Below are 16194 nucleotides of genomic sequence, written 5' to 3'. Positions count from 1 at the left end.
CTCTCCATCTCACCGGCCTCCTCTTCTGCCTAGAGCACGTGTTGCAACGTTCCCCCAACATTGGAAGGTGACATAGTCCCTCCTATTTCCATCCCTTTTTCTGGTATGCCTTCACTCTCATTCTTGGCCCAACCAACTCCTGTTTATCCTTCAAGACTCAGCACAAATGTCCCCTCGTCTGTGAAGCTTATATACCCTCTTGCCTCTTCCAAGTAGCATTTGGGCTCCTTTCTTATGGCTTCCTTACCAATGACTCTCATTTCTCTGGTGGTGGTAGACGGCAATCAGCGTCACAGTAAATAGTATTAATAGTTCCATTGGCAATTGTCCTTATAATAGCTAACACTTAAATAGCACTTGCTTTGGGCCAGATAAAAACCCTGCCTATTAATTGATCTCCTTTTCATAATAATCCCCATGAAGTAGCTACTATCATTATTCTCATTGTACAAACAAGAAATTGAGACACAGAGGGTTTAGCGAAGTTGTCCGAATCACACACTAATATGCGTGGATACAGAGTTCAAATCCAGGAAGTTCAGCTCCCAAGTCTGTGCCTTTAACCTTCTGCCTCTCTTTCTCCTTCCTTGGGTTGTGAGTTCCCTGAGGAGAGGGGTTTTGACTGTCCTGTGTCACCCGTCCTATGTTCCCTTCCGTAAATGCATTCCATTAACTGCTTCGCTAATCTCTGACAAGCGAAGACGCGGTAGGTGGGTAATGGGTAACCAGTTCCATGACAATCTTTCAGAGCGAGCAGCACATGAATAAAAAAGAATGGCTTTCTGCGTTTTGTGAAGAGCTTCATATCTGCTACCCATGGTGTTGACCCTAAGGCCAGGCCGGTTCTGCTGACTGGCGGTGTCTACATACATTCTAACCGATAGGTTCAGTGCTATAAATGAATTGGGAACTTGAAAGGGGATAAAAGTAAGTTTTTCCTCTTAAAACTTTTCACTTCTCTCCTTTTCTTATCTTTCGTTTCCCTCCCTTTTCATCTTCCCAGCAAAAGCAGTTGCATGGAGAGTGTTAAAAGATGATGTCAAATTTCCAAGGGTTCCTGAAGCACAGCTGGGTCACGTTCTATTTTGGGTTACATTTGTTTCTATTTTGGGTGACAAGGCATATGGACCCATGAAATGATTCAGAGCCTTAATGCATGTGGATGCTTTTCAAAAATTGCCAGAAAACAGAGGTTTCCATTGTCTTTCTCGTTACTGGTGTTGTGTGGTATTTTGACTCCTAATCCCCCAACATTTGTTTTTTTAAAAGATTTTCTTTTTGGGGGCACCTAGGTGGCTCAGTGGGTTAAAGCCTCTGCCTTCAGCTCAGGTCATGATCTCAGGGTCCTGGGATCGAGGCCCACATCGGGCTCTCTGCTTGGTGGGGAGCCTGCTTCCCCCCGCCCTCTCTCTGCCGGCCTCTCTGCCTACTTGTGATCTCTATCTGTCAAATAAATAAAATCTTTTAAAAAAAAGATTTTATTTTTAAATGCTCTCTACACCCAACGTTGGGCTTGAACCTACAACTCCGAGATCAGGAGTCACTTGCTATGCCCACTGAGCCAGCCAGGCACCCCGTCAACACTTTTTTATTAAGGGTGCCCAGGTGGCTCAGTCAGTTAAGCACCTGCCTTTGGTTCCAGTCATGGTTCCGGGGTCCTGGGATCGAGCCCCATGTCGGGCTCTCTGTTCAGCAGGGAGCCTGCTTTTCCTTCTCCCTGCTGCTCTCGCTGCTTGTTTTTTCTCTCTCTCTTTCACTGTCAAATAAATAATAAAATCTTTTTTTTAAAGCCTTTAAAAAAAACAAACCAAAAAAGTACTTTTTTTTGGACCATGCTTCATTTTGGACTGAAATGAGCAGAAAAAGAGTGATACCTTTACTCTTTCTTGGAAACTCTACCCTTTCAGTGGATTAGAGTTTCCGTACCTGCCTTTGGCATCGAGCTATGGCAATTTAAACTTTGTGAACCTTAGACGGCCCTATTCTGGGGCTCCTCTGAGAGCCCAAGGCCTTAACTTGTCATTGAAGGAAAAGAAATGCATCCTCCTCCCTTCCTCAGGATCTCCTTCTTCACAGTATGTTATGAAACCAGTTCTCCTGGAGGCGAAGACACTTTCCCTGTATCCGTACAGTATGGCATGGCTGACACAGATACAGGCTAGAGACAGCCAGGAAGAAATCTTCTGGTGGTCTTAGCAATCTCTTTTCTGGGGAACAAAATAACAGAGACAGCAGAGTGAATTCAGATTAAACTTGATGTTCTTTTTGACAGGCGCTTTGACATTTTTGTTTATTTTTCCTTGGCACCTTATTGAAAATGCTCTTATGTAACTTTGTCAGAACTTGTCTGAGATCAGCCATTGTCCAGAGTTGGCAGGTCTGTCAGGCTTCACGAAGCTCCCGTTCTTGGCCTTCCCCAGGCTTCAGTGGCTGTTCATGTCACTGGGAGGCCACCCAGAACACACTTTTCTCTCTGGGTTCCCTGAGGCAGTGCAGTCTGCACCCCCATGTTACCTTCATCCTTTGACCGTGTCATGTGAAGGGGAAGTACTTCAACATTAGCTCTGGAGCCTGTGTCTCTACGCATTCCCCTTAAACATAGTTCATTTCCCTGACTGACTCTTCTGTGGAAAAGGCAGAGTGCAGAACTGAGTTTGGAGCTTGAGAAACCCTGTTTTTTGGTCCTGGCGCTGCCATCTTGTAATGGAGGCAATTTATTGAATCAGCTAGCAGTTTCTTTTTCTTTCTCCTTGTTTTCTGAACAGAAATACTTTTCCCCTTCCCTCGAAAATTAATGAGGTGATATGCTTGAATTATTTTGTTCTCCCTGGAAGGTAGACACTGAATCGGTTCACCCTGATTTTTGAAAGGAGTTGAAAAACAAAGTTACGCTTATTCGTTTTGCTAATTATAGTTGTGGCTCCCCAAATACCAGCCTACATTTCTTTAGAGATAGGAGAAGACTGCAGAGATAATGTTCAACCCTTAATGTAAAAAGACAGGGAATCTGATATGCAAAGGTGAGAGAGCTTCTCGAAGTTCACCTAGCAAGGGAAACAGCCAACACATGAATCTCCATGTTTTCTGATATACTTGAGTGCCAGTTAAACATCAGAAAGCTGCATTTTGCCTATTTCAAGTATAAAAACAGGCTTCCTTACTAAAAGCTATTTTGTCAGATTTTCCATATTGTACAGTGCTTGTGATACATTTTTAAAAAGATTTTAGTTAGTTATTTGAGAGAGAGAGAGAATGAGAGAGAGAGAAAGAGAGAGAGATGAGAAGGGGGGAGGGTCAGAGGGAGAAGCAGACTCCCTGCTGAGCAGGGAACCCAATGCTCGATGCTGGGACTCCAGGATCATGACCTGAGCCGAAGGCAGTCGCTTAACCAGCTGAGCCACCCAGGCACCCCAATACATTTAATATTTACAGGTAAATTGGTATAGCCTTTATCATTATTTTTATGTGTAAAATACTTTTTCTTTTGGCTATGTAGTTCAAGTAGTTTCTATTCTGTGGGTTGGATAGGGAATAAGTATTACTCTAATGATCAGTGGGGAGTAGGGACTTGGATTGAAATAGAAGGGAAACTCAACCCAGTCTGTCCTACCCTTTCCTACAAGTGCAATTCTGGAGTATCATTTGGCCTTAAGCCTATACTTACCCATTTACATCCAGATTACATCCAAAGAACAGGCTGAAATATTTACTATCAAATGACATAGGAAAAATGTAACATGTACAAAATGTTGCTATTAACAACATTGTTTATTCAGTTCCAACTCACTTTCCTGCCTCAGTTACTTTGTTTTTACTAAAATGAATGGCTAAACTCAGATTTTTTCCCCCTAGCTATCCATAACCCCATGCGTTCATGTACTCTTGGTGCCGTAACAAATTTCCACAAACCCAGTGCTTAAAACAACACAGATTTATTGTTTGACAGTTTGGAAGGTTATTGGGCGAACCCCAAGATACAGGCAGGGCTACCTTCCTTCCTGGAGGAATCCAGAAGCCGCCTGTGTTCCTTTGCTGGAGTCTCTTTCCTCCACCTTCAGAGTCAGCAACTGTAGGTTGAGTTCTTCTCACATCTCATCCCTTAGACCTCTCCTGCTTTCTTCTTCTAATTTAAATGACCCCTTTTTATTGTATTTAGCCCAACTGGGTAATCTAGGATAATCTCTCCATCTCGTAAAACTTAATTACATCTGCAAGGTTTCTTTTGCCATGTGAGATTACATAATCACAGGTCCCAGGGATTAGGAAGTAGAGAGCTTCGGGGGAGGGATGTTATTTTGCCTGTTACACCCACTCTCCATGCCAGTCATTCCATGCTATGTCTTTTTCTTCTGAGGATATTAAGATGAATGGCCCTTTTCCGACTGTAAACATTATTTTTCAAAACACTCATCATTAACGCTTATCCCAATACTCCCATGTACTTCTTTTGCTTATTAAGAGAATTTCCACACATTAAAGATAATATATGTATATGAAAATTATAGAAGTTTTGGAAAATGCAGAAAAGAACATAAATCACATATTACTCCACCCTGCTTAATATAAACCAGTTACCGTCTTGGTATACTACCTTTCAACTTTCTCCATGCATATATTTTACATAGTTATCATGATTATGTACAATTTTGTCTTTTTTTTTTTTTAAGTAAGCTCTACATACAAAGTTGGGCTTGAGCTCAACCCTGAGATGAAGAACCACACACTCCATCAACTCAGCCAGCCAGGTGCCCCAAGATTTTGTCCTTCTTACAAACATGATACCATGAACAATTTTCATATCATTACTAGTCTTCCTAATCACCGAATGAGAAAAATAACAGTTTTCTTATAATGTTCGTCTGTATTCCTAGTAGAAAACTTAGAAAATAGAGGAAAGTATAAATAAGAAATAATTTCCTATCCCATTATTCAAATTTCACTACTCTTTTACTTCCCTCTTGTACGTAGCTTTGTATCATGCTTTTCTCTAATAATGATATAATTTTAACATCTTCCCCATGTTTTTAGTATATATTGTTTTCAACTGTAAATTTTAAAATAGATTGTATTGAAAAATTAATATGGCCATTGTTATTTTTTATTTTTTTAAAGAGTTTATTTTTAAGTTGCCAGCGTGGGGCTCAAACTCACAACCCTGAGATCGAGAGTCGTACGCTCCTCACTGAGCCAGCCAGGCGCCCCAGTCATTATTTTTATTTTTATTTTCTTTAATTTTTTTAAATTATTTTTAAGGCTTAGCACACATGAAAAATAAGAAAATTTATATTATTCATAATTCAATCAGTTGATATTTGGATCTATATATGTATAAAATGTGTGTGTGGTTGATTTATAAAAACGGACTCCTATTTCCATACTCCTTTGTATTTGCATTTTTCACTCAGTATGACAAGGGTCTGTTTTGTGCCCTCATTGCTTTTCAACATCATTCTACATAGCATCACATGAGATATGCTTATAAAGTACTTCAAACTCTGTCTGAACGTAATAAGCACTCAAATGTCATTTCTTCTTGTAGTCGTTGTCAGCCTCATCCTACGAACTATTTTATTGTATGTATGTGCCAAAACTTATATTAGCGTTTTTCTCTTTGTGAATCTTTTTCTTTTGAAACATCTCAAATTAACAGAAAAACTGCAGGATCAGGACACAGAACTTTTTCCCCCCCCTGACACAGTGCCCATCAGCCCCAAATTCTCTAGAGTATAATTCCTATAAATGAGAACATTCTCCCATATAACCTCAATTCAACCATCAAAATCAGGAAATGAACATTAATACATTACTACATTCTAATCAAGTCTATTCAAATTATTCCAATTATCCCCAAAGTGTTCTTGATAGCAGAAAGTTCCAGTTCAGCGTCACGGATTGCATTCAATTGCAATGTCTCTTCAGTTTTCTTCCATCTGGAACACTTCCTCAGTCTTCCCTTGATTTTCCTGACCTTAACACTTTTGAGGGCTCTCGAGGGCAGTTATTCTGCAGAATGTTTTTCAGTTTGGGTTGGTCTCAGTGGTTCTTCATGATTATACTCCGGTTTTGCTGCTTTGGCAGGAATTGCACGGTGATGATGCTGTATACTCATGGCACCCTATCAGGTGACATGTGGTTTTGATTTGACCCATACTGATGAGGTTAGGTGGCTTAAGGTAGTGTCTGTTAGCTCCTCCTCTGTAGAACTACATTTTCAGCTTGTTCTCATCAGTGATATTTTGGGGCGGGGTATTGGGAGGATGTTGAGGGTCTGTAAATATCTTGTTCTTCATGTGTTTCATTTATTTATTTGTATCAGTATGTAGTCATAGGTTCCCAATTTAATCAAAGAATTATAGTCTGTTACTTGTTTTGATGCCAAACTGCCCCCGATTCAGCCAGTAGAGGCCCATTCAGGTTGGTTTCTACGTCCTTTTGACATGTCCCCATCATTCTTCCTTGCATTTTGAGTTATCTTTTATTTTCTGAGCACTTCCGTACATTATGGTTCATCTTGGACTTTCTCTGCCTTAGCCCTGGAATCAGCTATCCTGGTTCCTTTTCGTGGTGAATGGTATCTACAGCCGAAATCTGCTTGCTAATGTGTGTTCACTGCTATTGCAGTATTACTGTCCCCGAGCCCTTTCAGTGGGCAGAGCTAGGAAATGTATGTATGAATATTTATACACACATATATACATCTATATTTCAGTATCTTTATATATTGAAAACCATGAGTTCTCACCAATACCTCAAGTTTCAGTCCAACGCCATGGAGCTCATTCTAGATTTCTTCATTTCCATGTTTTCACCCCTTCATCTCTAACATTGAGAAACAAATGTGTGTCTCGTTATTTGACCAATGCCCCTGTATGTAGTAGGTATTCAGGACCCTACTGATGCATCCTTGCTCTTTACCTCCTCAAATGTTGGCCTGTGACAGTCCCTGCCCATCTGTGGCTGCTGTCCCTCTGCATGAATACCCTTCTCATTTGGTTCAACTCACTGTGTTGCGCCCCCAGCAATACCACAGGGACCCTCATCCCTTGAAGCCCCATAAGGTGCTTTCTCTGCCCCCACAACCCTCACCTAGGCCAGAATGCCTTCTTTGCTTTACTTTAACGAATGGCTTTCGGACTAAACTCTTCAGAAAGGGGAAGGGAATGAACATTCTCTATATTTTGACTTTGAAGTTATTGTCATATTTTTCCTTACAAACATAATTTTTTTTATTTTTTTATTTTTTTATTTTTATTTTTTAAAGATTTTATTTATTTATTTGACAGAGAGAGATCACAAGTAGATGGAGAGGCAGGCAGAGAGAGAGAGAGAGAGAGAGAGAGGGAAGCAGGCTCCCTGCTGAGCAGAGAGCCCGATTCGGGACTCGATCCCAGGACCCTGAGATCACGACCTGAGCCGAAGGCAGCGGCTTAACCCACTGAGCCACCCAGGCGCCCCTACAAACATAATTTTTAATGATTCCTACCCTTCTGTTGGATGGTCCATTACCTCACATACATCTTGTTGTTCTTCTAAATAACACTTCCCTGCCATCAACATCTATATTTTCTTCATTATGTTTGATGATATTTTTGCTTCTCAACTTGAGTATTTTTCTTTAGATGAATATTAATTAGCTAACTGGTTTATTATTATTGCTGATTTCACTTTTACTTAATTATAGAATCAACTGTCTGAAAAAGAGGCAGTTGGGAGTAGGATGGTTTTTCAGATAATTATGGTATAATTTGTAGAATCACTACTGCTTTCTCATAATAATCATCCTGAAATGAAGATTATTTAAAAACCTGTTGCACAGTAACCTTTCCCCGGTTTTTTAAGGTTGGGGTCCTGTGCTCAGGAAGTCCGAGTTTCTTAGCATGGCATAGAGAGCCCTTCATACTGGGCTTCGAACCACCTTTCCAGCCCTCCTTCCTGCCACTTCTCAATTCAGCACCCCATGCTGTTCCTGCACCCCGTTTTTTATCCTTCCCCAAAATACCACATTCTTGCAAATTTCTGTGATACTGTTGGATTACCCAATAGGTAGGTTAAGCACATGCTTGGAAAAACAACCAGGCACAGGTCCCAAACAATGAGAGGAGAAAAAGAGTATTTGCTATTCCACAAGGGTCAGATTTGCTCTCATCAAAGACATTAGAACTTTGTTGAATCTATAATTTGGAATACATGTGAGAGAGTTACCTTGGCCTTTTCTGCGATGAAAGCTTCTCAAGGTTTTTTCAGAACTTCCTCTGTGCCTGTGGTCTTGCTGGGTCTGTGAACTCTGCTCCCTGCCCCCAACTGAATTACGTGATATCCCATCCCACAGCATTTGGCTGAACGTCTATCATATTACATAGCAAATGGTGTAATAGTTACTTTTTGTAATAGTCTCTCCTAAGTGGACTATGAAGTCCATGAGGAAAATGAGAAGTTCCTATCAAGCTATCCTTTTCCTGTGTCTAACACAGTGACTAGCGTAAAGTAGAGAGTCATTAAATATTGTCAAACTGAATCTTTCATTGTCCTGTCTGTGGATGCAGATGATGGTGGCCCTTGTAGGAGTGATTAAATGTTCTCTCTTAAACTACAGGAGACCCGATTCTCTAGCATCTATTAGGACAGAATTTGACATGTCCAAGAAGTTCAGTTTTGTTAGTTCATCAGACTGTTCAGGGAATAGACAGTGCTCGGAAATCAGCAGTCTGAGAAAGCCAGAAGATATTGATGCCACAAGCAGGTCTTCTGGTGGTTTTTCCTTCTCGCTTGCCCAGTGTTCTAACCATTAGGATACATCTTCAGATTTTCTAGATTTATTCTTATATATACATGTTCATTCAATTGCATTGGTTCTTTAAAAAGCAAAGAACCTTTCCGGTCAGGTCTGGAACAGAGGTGCGAACACCTTCTGATCTGTTCACTAGAGGTGGTTTAAGGTGGGAAAGTTGTAGAACTCCTGTTGTTGGATGGATTCCACGTGACCACTAGCTTTTGTGCTGCATAAGCATCGTTTATCTCTGGGCTACAGAGTCCTAGCATGGCTTAACCTGTTTCTGTCCTAGAATCTCAGTTCTGCCTGAGACTACAGAAAGAGTCCAGAGATCCTCATCTGAGTGTGGACCCTTCTGAGTGCAATGTCTTCCAACAGCAACGGTTCCCAGATGCCATTTAGTACATGGAAGCTGGTTTATTGTGGTTATCGTTACATGTTTAGAATAAAAAAAGAAAAACCACAATTTAGTGATTTTTTTTCTTCCAGAAAGCTGAAGCTATTGTCTATAAAGAACCATCCTTTTTTTCCGAGACTGCCCTTCACTTTTTGATTGCTAAAAAATCCTCTTGCCCTTTCTGTAATGGAATGACGGTGATAAGGAGTTGTGCACCCTTATTATCTGAAAACCTTAAGACAAGATACATTTCAGAATTTAGGTTCTTTTTGGATTTTGTACAGGTAATAAAATGCATGTATGGTATATTATATAACAGCGCCCCCCAAAAAAAACAGCCCAGCCAGGACTGAATTGACACCCCATAATCAGTTTCAGTAATATTTCTGCAGTGAAATGGAAGAATATTTACACTAAGTTAGACAGAAAATGTCTGTGGATAGCCTCACATTCGTTCAGGTCAGGCTTTACTGCCAAGATGAGCTCAGGTCAGTTCACATTTTGCTGCCAAATGAATTACAGGCAAGAAGAAAAAAGGGCCATCTGATTTCCAATTGTTTAGATTTTGAAATTGTGGATAAGGGGTCATGGATTTATAGTTGCCTTTTAAAGTTTCTTACTTTGCAGAATAAATTTGGCTACCCTTTGTAGGACCCCAAGAAGTTTTTGAAATTTCACTGGTCCGCAAAATCCAAGAGCATAGAAAGACATGCCCTTGAAAGCTATTGAAGTGAGGATAGCTTGACTTTTATACTCATCCCTATCTAGTGATAATGTCATCTTTGAATGCTGGAGGATTCCTCAAATATACTTCTAATCAAAGTAAGTTGAAATTAAGTTTGTCTTGTAGCAATTTTAGAAGATGAGCAGAAGAGAAGTTTGTAGCAGAAAACCACCCATGATTCCCTGTGATAGCGTGGGATTCTCTGATAGGAATTGGTCATAGCCTGAAAGAGCCTATTGAATGCACCTGTTTGGCCAAATAGATACATGAACTTTAGACCCTGGAGATGGGTTTGTGTTGGGGAAGGGTAACAGCAAATAGCTATGTGAACTTGGGTTAACTGATGAATTTTTGGCATTTGTGGTTTATGTTCCTACCCATCAGATGGGGCTAAGAATTTCCATCTTGCAAGTTTAAAATGAGTCCACAGCCTTGTGGACAGCCTTGAAAGCACTTTGACAGTAAAGACCAATTTAATGTGTAAAATTGGTATTTTGAGGAGTAATTCTATAACTGCAATATATTACCCTTCATACCACACGTTCATTGTGTATCACTGTCCAATCTGGCTTCCGGATGGAGAGGTGAGTGACCTCTTTACTCTATATGATCTTTAAAGGTTCTCTTTTCTAGCATTCTAATAGGATATATTCTAATAGGATATATTATCTAGGTAAGAACTCTGAAAGTAGTAGAATGAAAGCAACACAGCTACTTAATTGTTATCCTACCAAATCTGTTTCTTGTGTGGACTTGGTAAAACAGGTATTATACCCAGCTGTGCTGTCATTTGGCTCCTGCATGCTTACAAAGAGCGTTTCTCTGTTAACCAAGGTGCCAGTTATTGAGTTATTGCCCTTCAGCTTCGAATTCATCCTTTTTGCCAGAGCCCTTTCAATATTTGTTTCCTTCACAACTGGCATTGAAGTTTTGTTAGTAGAGGGTGCCGGGAAGGCACATCAGGAGCAGAGGGTTTTGCTTCCTGGTTCCTGTGTTCTTGTTTGCACACTGTTCCTACAGCTCTGGCATGTTCTTTAGTGCTTGATTTCATCACCCAATGGTCAGGAGCTTTTCCTGGTGCCCCCTTAGGTAGTTTTATAGCAGACTGCTGCTGATAGGACACTTTCAGGAGGGTGTATTTGGGGCATATTCCAGAGGGTGAATCTCAGAAAGTTCTAAGGATGGGTTTCCAGTCAATTCCAGAAGATGGTCACCACAGCATCTTCTCTACCCTTCAGTGAGCCACAGCTCTGCCGTCTCCAAATAAGGTCTGGATCTCCACCTGGGTGCGTAGCATTCCTTTGAACACTGAGATGCTATACAGCAGCCCAGGGGACGGATCTCTTCCTTAGGTGCTCTGTCTCAGCCTTAGGGACAGTAGTTGTTTCTGATATCTACAATGCCTCTATTTTTTCTTTCTTTCTTTTTTTTTTTTTAACTTACCACTAGGCCATTGCTCATCACTCCAATTTTCTGTTATTCCAATCCTACCATAGTTAATTACTCCTATGTAAAACTCTCCCAGTTCGAATTCCCGTTTGGTTTCTCTGCTGATTAGGCCTAGGCAGATACAAGCAGTTAAAGTCCCTAGGAGATACATGCATCCCTTCCAAGACGATTCTTAAGAGTTGATACCACTGTGCCTGCAGCTGAAAAAATTAAGACTGTGCATTTCAGTCTTCAGGGAAGTATCTTAAAATGCCATAAAGTTGAAATGTTCTTCCCATGAAGTCTTTGTGTACCTGTGCGGTTGTCTCTCCCTTCTCTCTCCATGTCCCCCACCTTCACTCTTACCTGTTGTTACTCTTCTCCTCCCCGTCTCTCCCTGTTCGCCTGATTTGACTATTTCTAATCTCGGCCTCACCTTTAATAAGGTATCACGTGACCTCCCTTGGTCTCAGTGTCTGTCTTGTTGAGGCAGAGATAATGAAAGATCGTAAGTTAATGAAATTAGGACATGAAGTGCTCTGTAATTGGTAGGGCATCATGCAAAAGTAAGGTGTGATAACTTGTATTTATTAAATAGTTTCCTCTTCCATGTGTTGAATTTTTAGGTTATATTTTATTTTAAAAGCTGTAAGGAGCTTTCAAGGGTACTTAAAACCTGATGATACAGATATGTAAATACATATAATTATTAGATGAGGCAGAATGTGCTGGGTGCTAAAATTGGGGAACAAATAGGATTATGGGAGCCCTGACAATTACGATTTAATTTTGGTCCGAGGATTGGTGTTTTAGTTCCGCGGAGAGCCACCTAGTCTTGAAGGATCTAAAGCTGCCATTCGATAAATTTCTGTGATACCAATGGGCCTTGTGCTGGGCACTTTACATATATTATCATATTTAGTCTTTAAATTTATTCTTATCATCTTATTATTTCTTGGATTCATTTTTTAAATATTTGGCTCAAGGACAGATTTTTGTTCATCTGTTTTGTTTTGAACTGAAAACCCCTTCCACTTACATGTGAGTAGTCAGTGGCAGTGAAAGTCTTCACAATAGAAAATTTTACTTTTTTATTGCAGCATTTCAGGTATATTCTAATTTTGTATCTCTCCCTGGATACCTGCATTAGAAAAATTGAACAAATGTTTTCATGTTAGAACAAGGATGGATAGAAAGATTCTCTATAACCTCTATATTGAAATAGGGAAATGATTTGTTTAAAAATTATTCCCTCTTGTTGGTCAGTAAATAGGGTGTTGGTGGGCATAGTACATTCTCGGGGATGACACGGTTGGCTACGGGTAGAAATGCAACATGCCATTTAAATTAGAGATGGATGCTCTTTGAATACCCAGTGTTCTGTCAAATCACAGGAGGAGTGCATCTCCCAGTGGAAGATATTGCAAAGTGCAAGGGACTCCGAGTCCTTCCGAAAGCCCTTGTCTTCACTGATTGGCTTCTATGAGATGCCCACCGAAGAGAACTCATCAGGAGAGCTGCATCCTCAGAGTCGTTAGAAAGCCCTTCTCTGGTTTTGAATTCTTTGGGATGAACTGTGCATTCTTTCTTTGTCAGTTTGCAGACAGAATGGAAACTTCCTGTTTATTTGGCAAACAGAGTATGTGAGCATAGCTTGTGCAGCCTTAAGAAATCACTCCTAACCGATCAGTGTTTTCTGAAGTCTGGTGTGCACGCCACCGGGGGTATGCAGATAACTGGCTGTACACAGAGCTGCACTTTTCAATTTGAGTAGTTCTGTTATTCTTTTTTAAATGCTATTAGAGGGAAAAAACAAACAAAAAAAAAGCCTGGTGTCCCAAACCCAGGATTTCATGAATACTATTGCTGAAGTCAAAACTAGAGCGGGTTACAACATCTTATCCACACCAACTGAATGACTAGTGGTGTGCTCAGGTGTGCCTGGGAATGCGTGGCTATGATCTTTTTAGGGACAGAGTAAAACTTGATGCCCAGAAAATGCTAACTTTTAAATACCAAGTATTTAGAGTATATGTGATTGTGAATTGGAATCAGGCCTGTGCTCTTTTTTTGTCATGGTGGTAGGTTTTCTTTATTTTTTTTTTCCTGTTTCTCTGTTGAACTAACATGGATCAGTGGATAAAATGGAATTTTGAAAGCGTGAAGGTGCCAGACTCTGAGGGAAATACTGTTAGGCGGGCATGATTTTGATGAAGTCAATCGTGTATCTTCAGATATGAAGATCTCATTTAATAATTGCCTGAACCATCTGCTAATGGATGTCAAAGGACAAGTGCAAAGAAAACAACTCTCTTACCAATATGATGAAATTTGACATTTTTATTTTAGGAACCACAATGAGAGTGAGCTTCTTTTTCTTTAGTAATTTATTTGACAGAGAGAGAGAGAGAGTACAAGCAAGGGGAGCTGCAGGCAGAGGGAGAGGGAGAAGCAGCCTCCCCGCTGAGCCAAGAGCTCAACTCAGGACTCAATCCCAGAACCCCGGGATCATGATCTGATTTGAAGGAAGACGCCTCACCAGCTGAGCCACCCAGGCGCCCCGAGAATGAGCTTTTTTCCTCACACGTCATGTTTGGACACACACACCCTGACACGAGACCTTCCAATGTCACGTGTTATTTTGAGACCCACAGAGCATTGTATGCAACCTACCCCAGACGTTCCTCACAAGGTTAAGCAGAGATACTATTATTATTGTTTCAGAAATTCCGCTTCTAAGTATACACCCCAAAGAACTGAAAACAGGTAGTCAAAGAATTACATGTATATGTGCCTCTTCACAGCAGCGCAAGAGCCAAAATGTGGAAACAGCTCAGATGTCCATCAGTACATGAATGAACAAACAAAACGTGGCATATGTTCCTATGATGCAATATTTAGCCATGAGCATACATTGTGGGTAAACCTCTAAACCATCACACTCAGTGAAAGAAGCTCGGCGCAAAGGATCTCATTGTGTATGATTCTGTTTGTGTGAAACATCAAAATAGATAAATCCATACAGACCGAATACCTATTGGTGGTTGCCAGGGGCTGTGGGGAGAGGAGAACAGTGGGCAGCTGCTTAACAGATACTGACTTTTGGGGGTAGTAATGAAAACACTTGGGGACAAGACAGAGGTAGCGATGGCCCAACATTAGGAATGCACTGGGTGTCGCTGAATTCTTTAGCTTAAAATTGTTAATTTTCGGGGCACCTGGCCAGCTCAGTTGGTAGAGCATGTGACTCTTGATCTCGAGATCATAAGTTCAAGCCCCATGTTGGAGCTTACTTTAAGAGCTTACTTTAAAAAAAAATTGTTAATTTTATGTGATGTGAATTTCACTTCAATTAAAAAAAAAGGCCTGCCCTGAGGATAGGATGATGTGTTAAGTTGTGTGCAAGCAGTTCTGGTTTTAGGAGTTATGCATCTATTTTTATAGCTGCCTTCTGATTATTGTAAGTTGTAACAGTTTGCCATTTGCAGTAATAAGTAGAAAGTTTTCCTTTGAAGACAAGTGTGAATTTAAAAGGGCCGATTAAAAAAAAAAAAAAAAGGTGTCACTGAGATAACAACAAATGACAGTAATTCACAGCTGTCTGAAGAATCAGAAACTTGAAGAAATGTTATATTCCATGTTTAAGCCAATTAATTTTTATTGAGTGTCTACTGGGTCCTGGCTGTTGTTCATCGAAGGTGAAGAAGACCTGTTTTTTGCCTTGGATACTTTTAAGCTAGTAAAGGAGATAAGCTACATTGATAAATAATTCTAGGAAGAGGCTAAATGTGCCAAGTGCCAAAACTGAGAACAAACAGACTGAGATCCAAACCGGGTGACCAGTCCCATTGAAGAAAATGCTAGAATATACCAGGAGAACATGAACTGAGAAATTTGCCTTTGCCATTAGGAACAAGGAACAGAGGGAATTAACACATGCAACTGATGATGCGTTCAGTATTCAGGTTTCATCTGCTGTGGCCCTCTGTGCCTCTCCCTCTCTCTCATTAACCTTGTGGTCATCCTGGGCTCCCTTCTCCCCAGCAATCTCACATTCAAAGGTAGCAGAGCAGAGGGCTCACATAGTAGACCCTGGAGCTAGACTGCATGCGGACGAATCCCAGTCCCAACATTTACTCACTGTATAATTTTGGTCGTGTCACTGGACTTTTCCGTGCCTTAGTTTCCTCTTCTGTAAAATGGAGATTTTTTTAAAAAATACTTTTTGAGAGCAAGAACATGTTTGTGCACATGAGTGGGGCAGAGGAGGAAGCAGGTCCTGCTGAGCAAGGAGCCTGACGTGGGGCTGGAACCCAGGACCCCAAGATCCTGACCTGAACCAGATGCTTAACGGACTGAGCCATGAAGGCACCCCTGTACAATGGAGATATTAATAGTACCTATAGAATACAGTCACGGTGAAGAGTAAGTCAGCTAAGTGAGTGAATGGGTAAAGCATTTAGAAGGCTAACAAACGTTAGCCACTGTTGTCATCTCCCGTCCATTCTAGCTGCCCAAAATCTTTCTGAATCACACCCACCTACCCCAACCACCCCCCCACTGCTGCTTTAGTTTAAGACTTGATGTTGTTACAATTGATTGTAGTGGTGCCTTCGCTAGTTTGGCCTCCCCCGCCCCACCCTTCCCTCTGTCTCACTTGACTGCCCAACACCTTCTTGCTTAGGCTTAGCGCTCAGCTCTGGTGTGCCCTCTGCGAAACTTGCCCTCATTCCCTGGCCGAGCCCAGTTAAGGTTCTCTGCGTGCGTTCCTGTGACCTTGAGCACGCCTCCCCTACAGGGCATGTCACAGTACCGTGACAGTACTTGATATTCCCTGGGCTGTGAGCACCTGCAGGGGTAGGGATCTGGGCTTAT

At 41.0% G+C, this 16194-nt stretch overlaps 1 protein-coding gene across 2 annotated transcripts in view; it reads left to right on the top strand.

Moving 5' to 3' along the window:
• The window catches only part of KLHL13 (kelch like family member 13), a 195448-nt gene that overhangs the window by 90605 nt on the left and 88649 nt on the right, over positions 1-16194 (top strand). The gene's annotated exons all lie outside the window — the stretch shown is intronic.

This window comes from Lontra canadensis, unplaced genomic scaffold, assembly GCF_010015895.1.
Source record: "Lontra canadensis isolate GAN:19392208 unplaced genomic scaffold, GSC_riverotter_1.0 scaffold155, whole genome shotgun sequence".
NCBI classification, from domain to species: Eukaryota; Metazoa; Chordata; class Mammalia; order Carnivora; family Mustelidae; genus Lontra; species Lontra canadensis.
The sequence above is the reverse complement of the archived record's forward strand: the minus strand, read 5'-3'. Positions and strand labels throughout refer to the sequence as shown.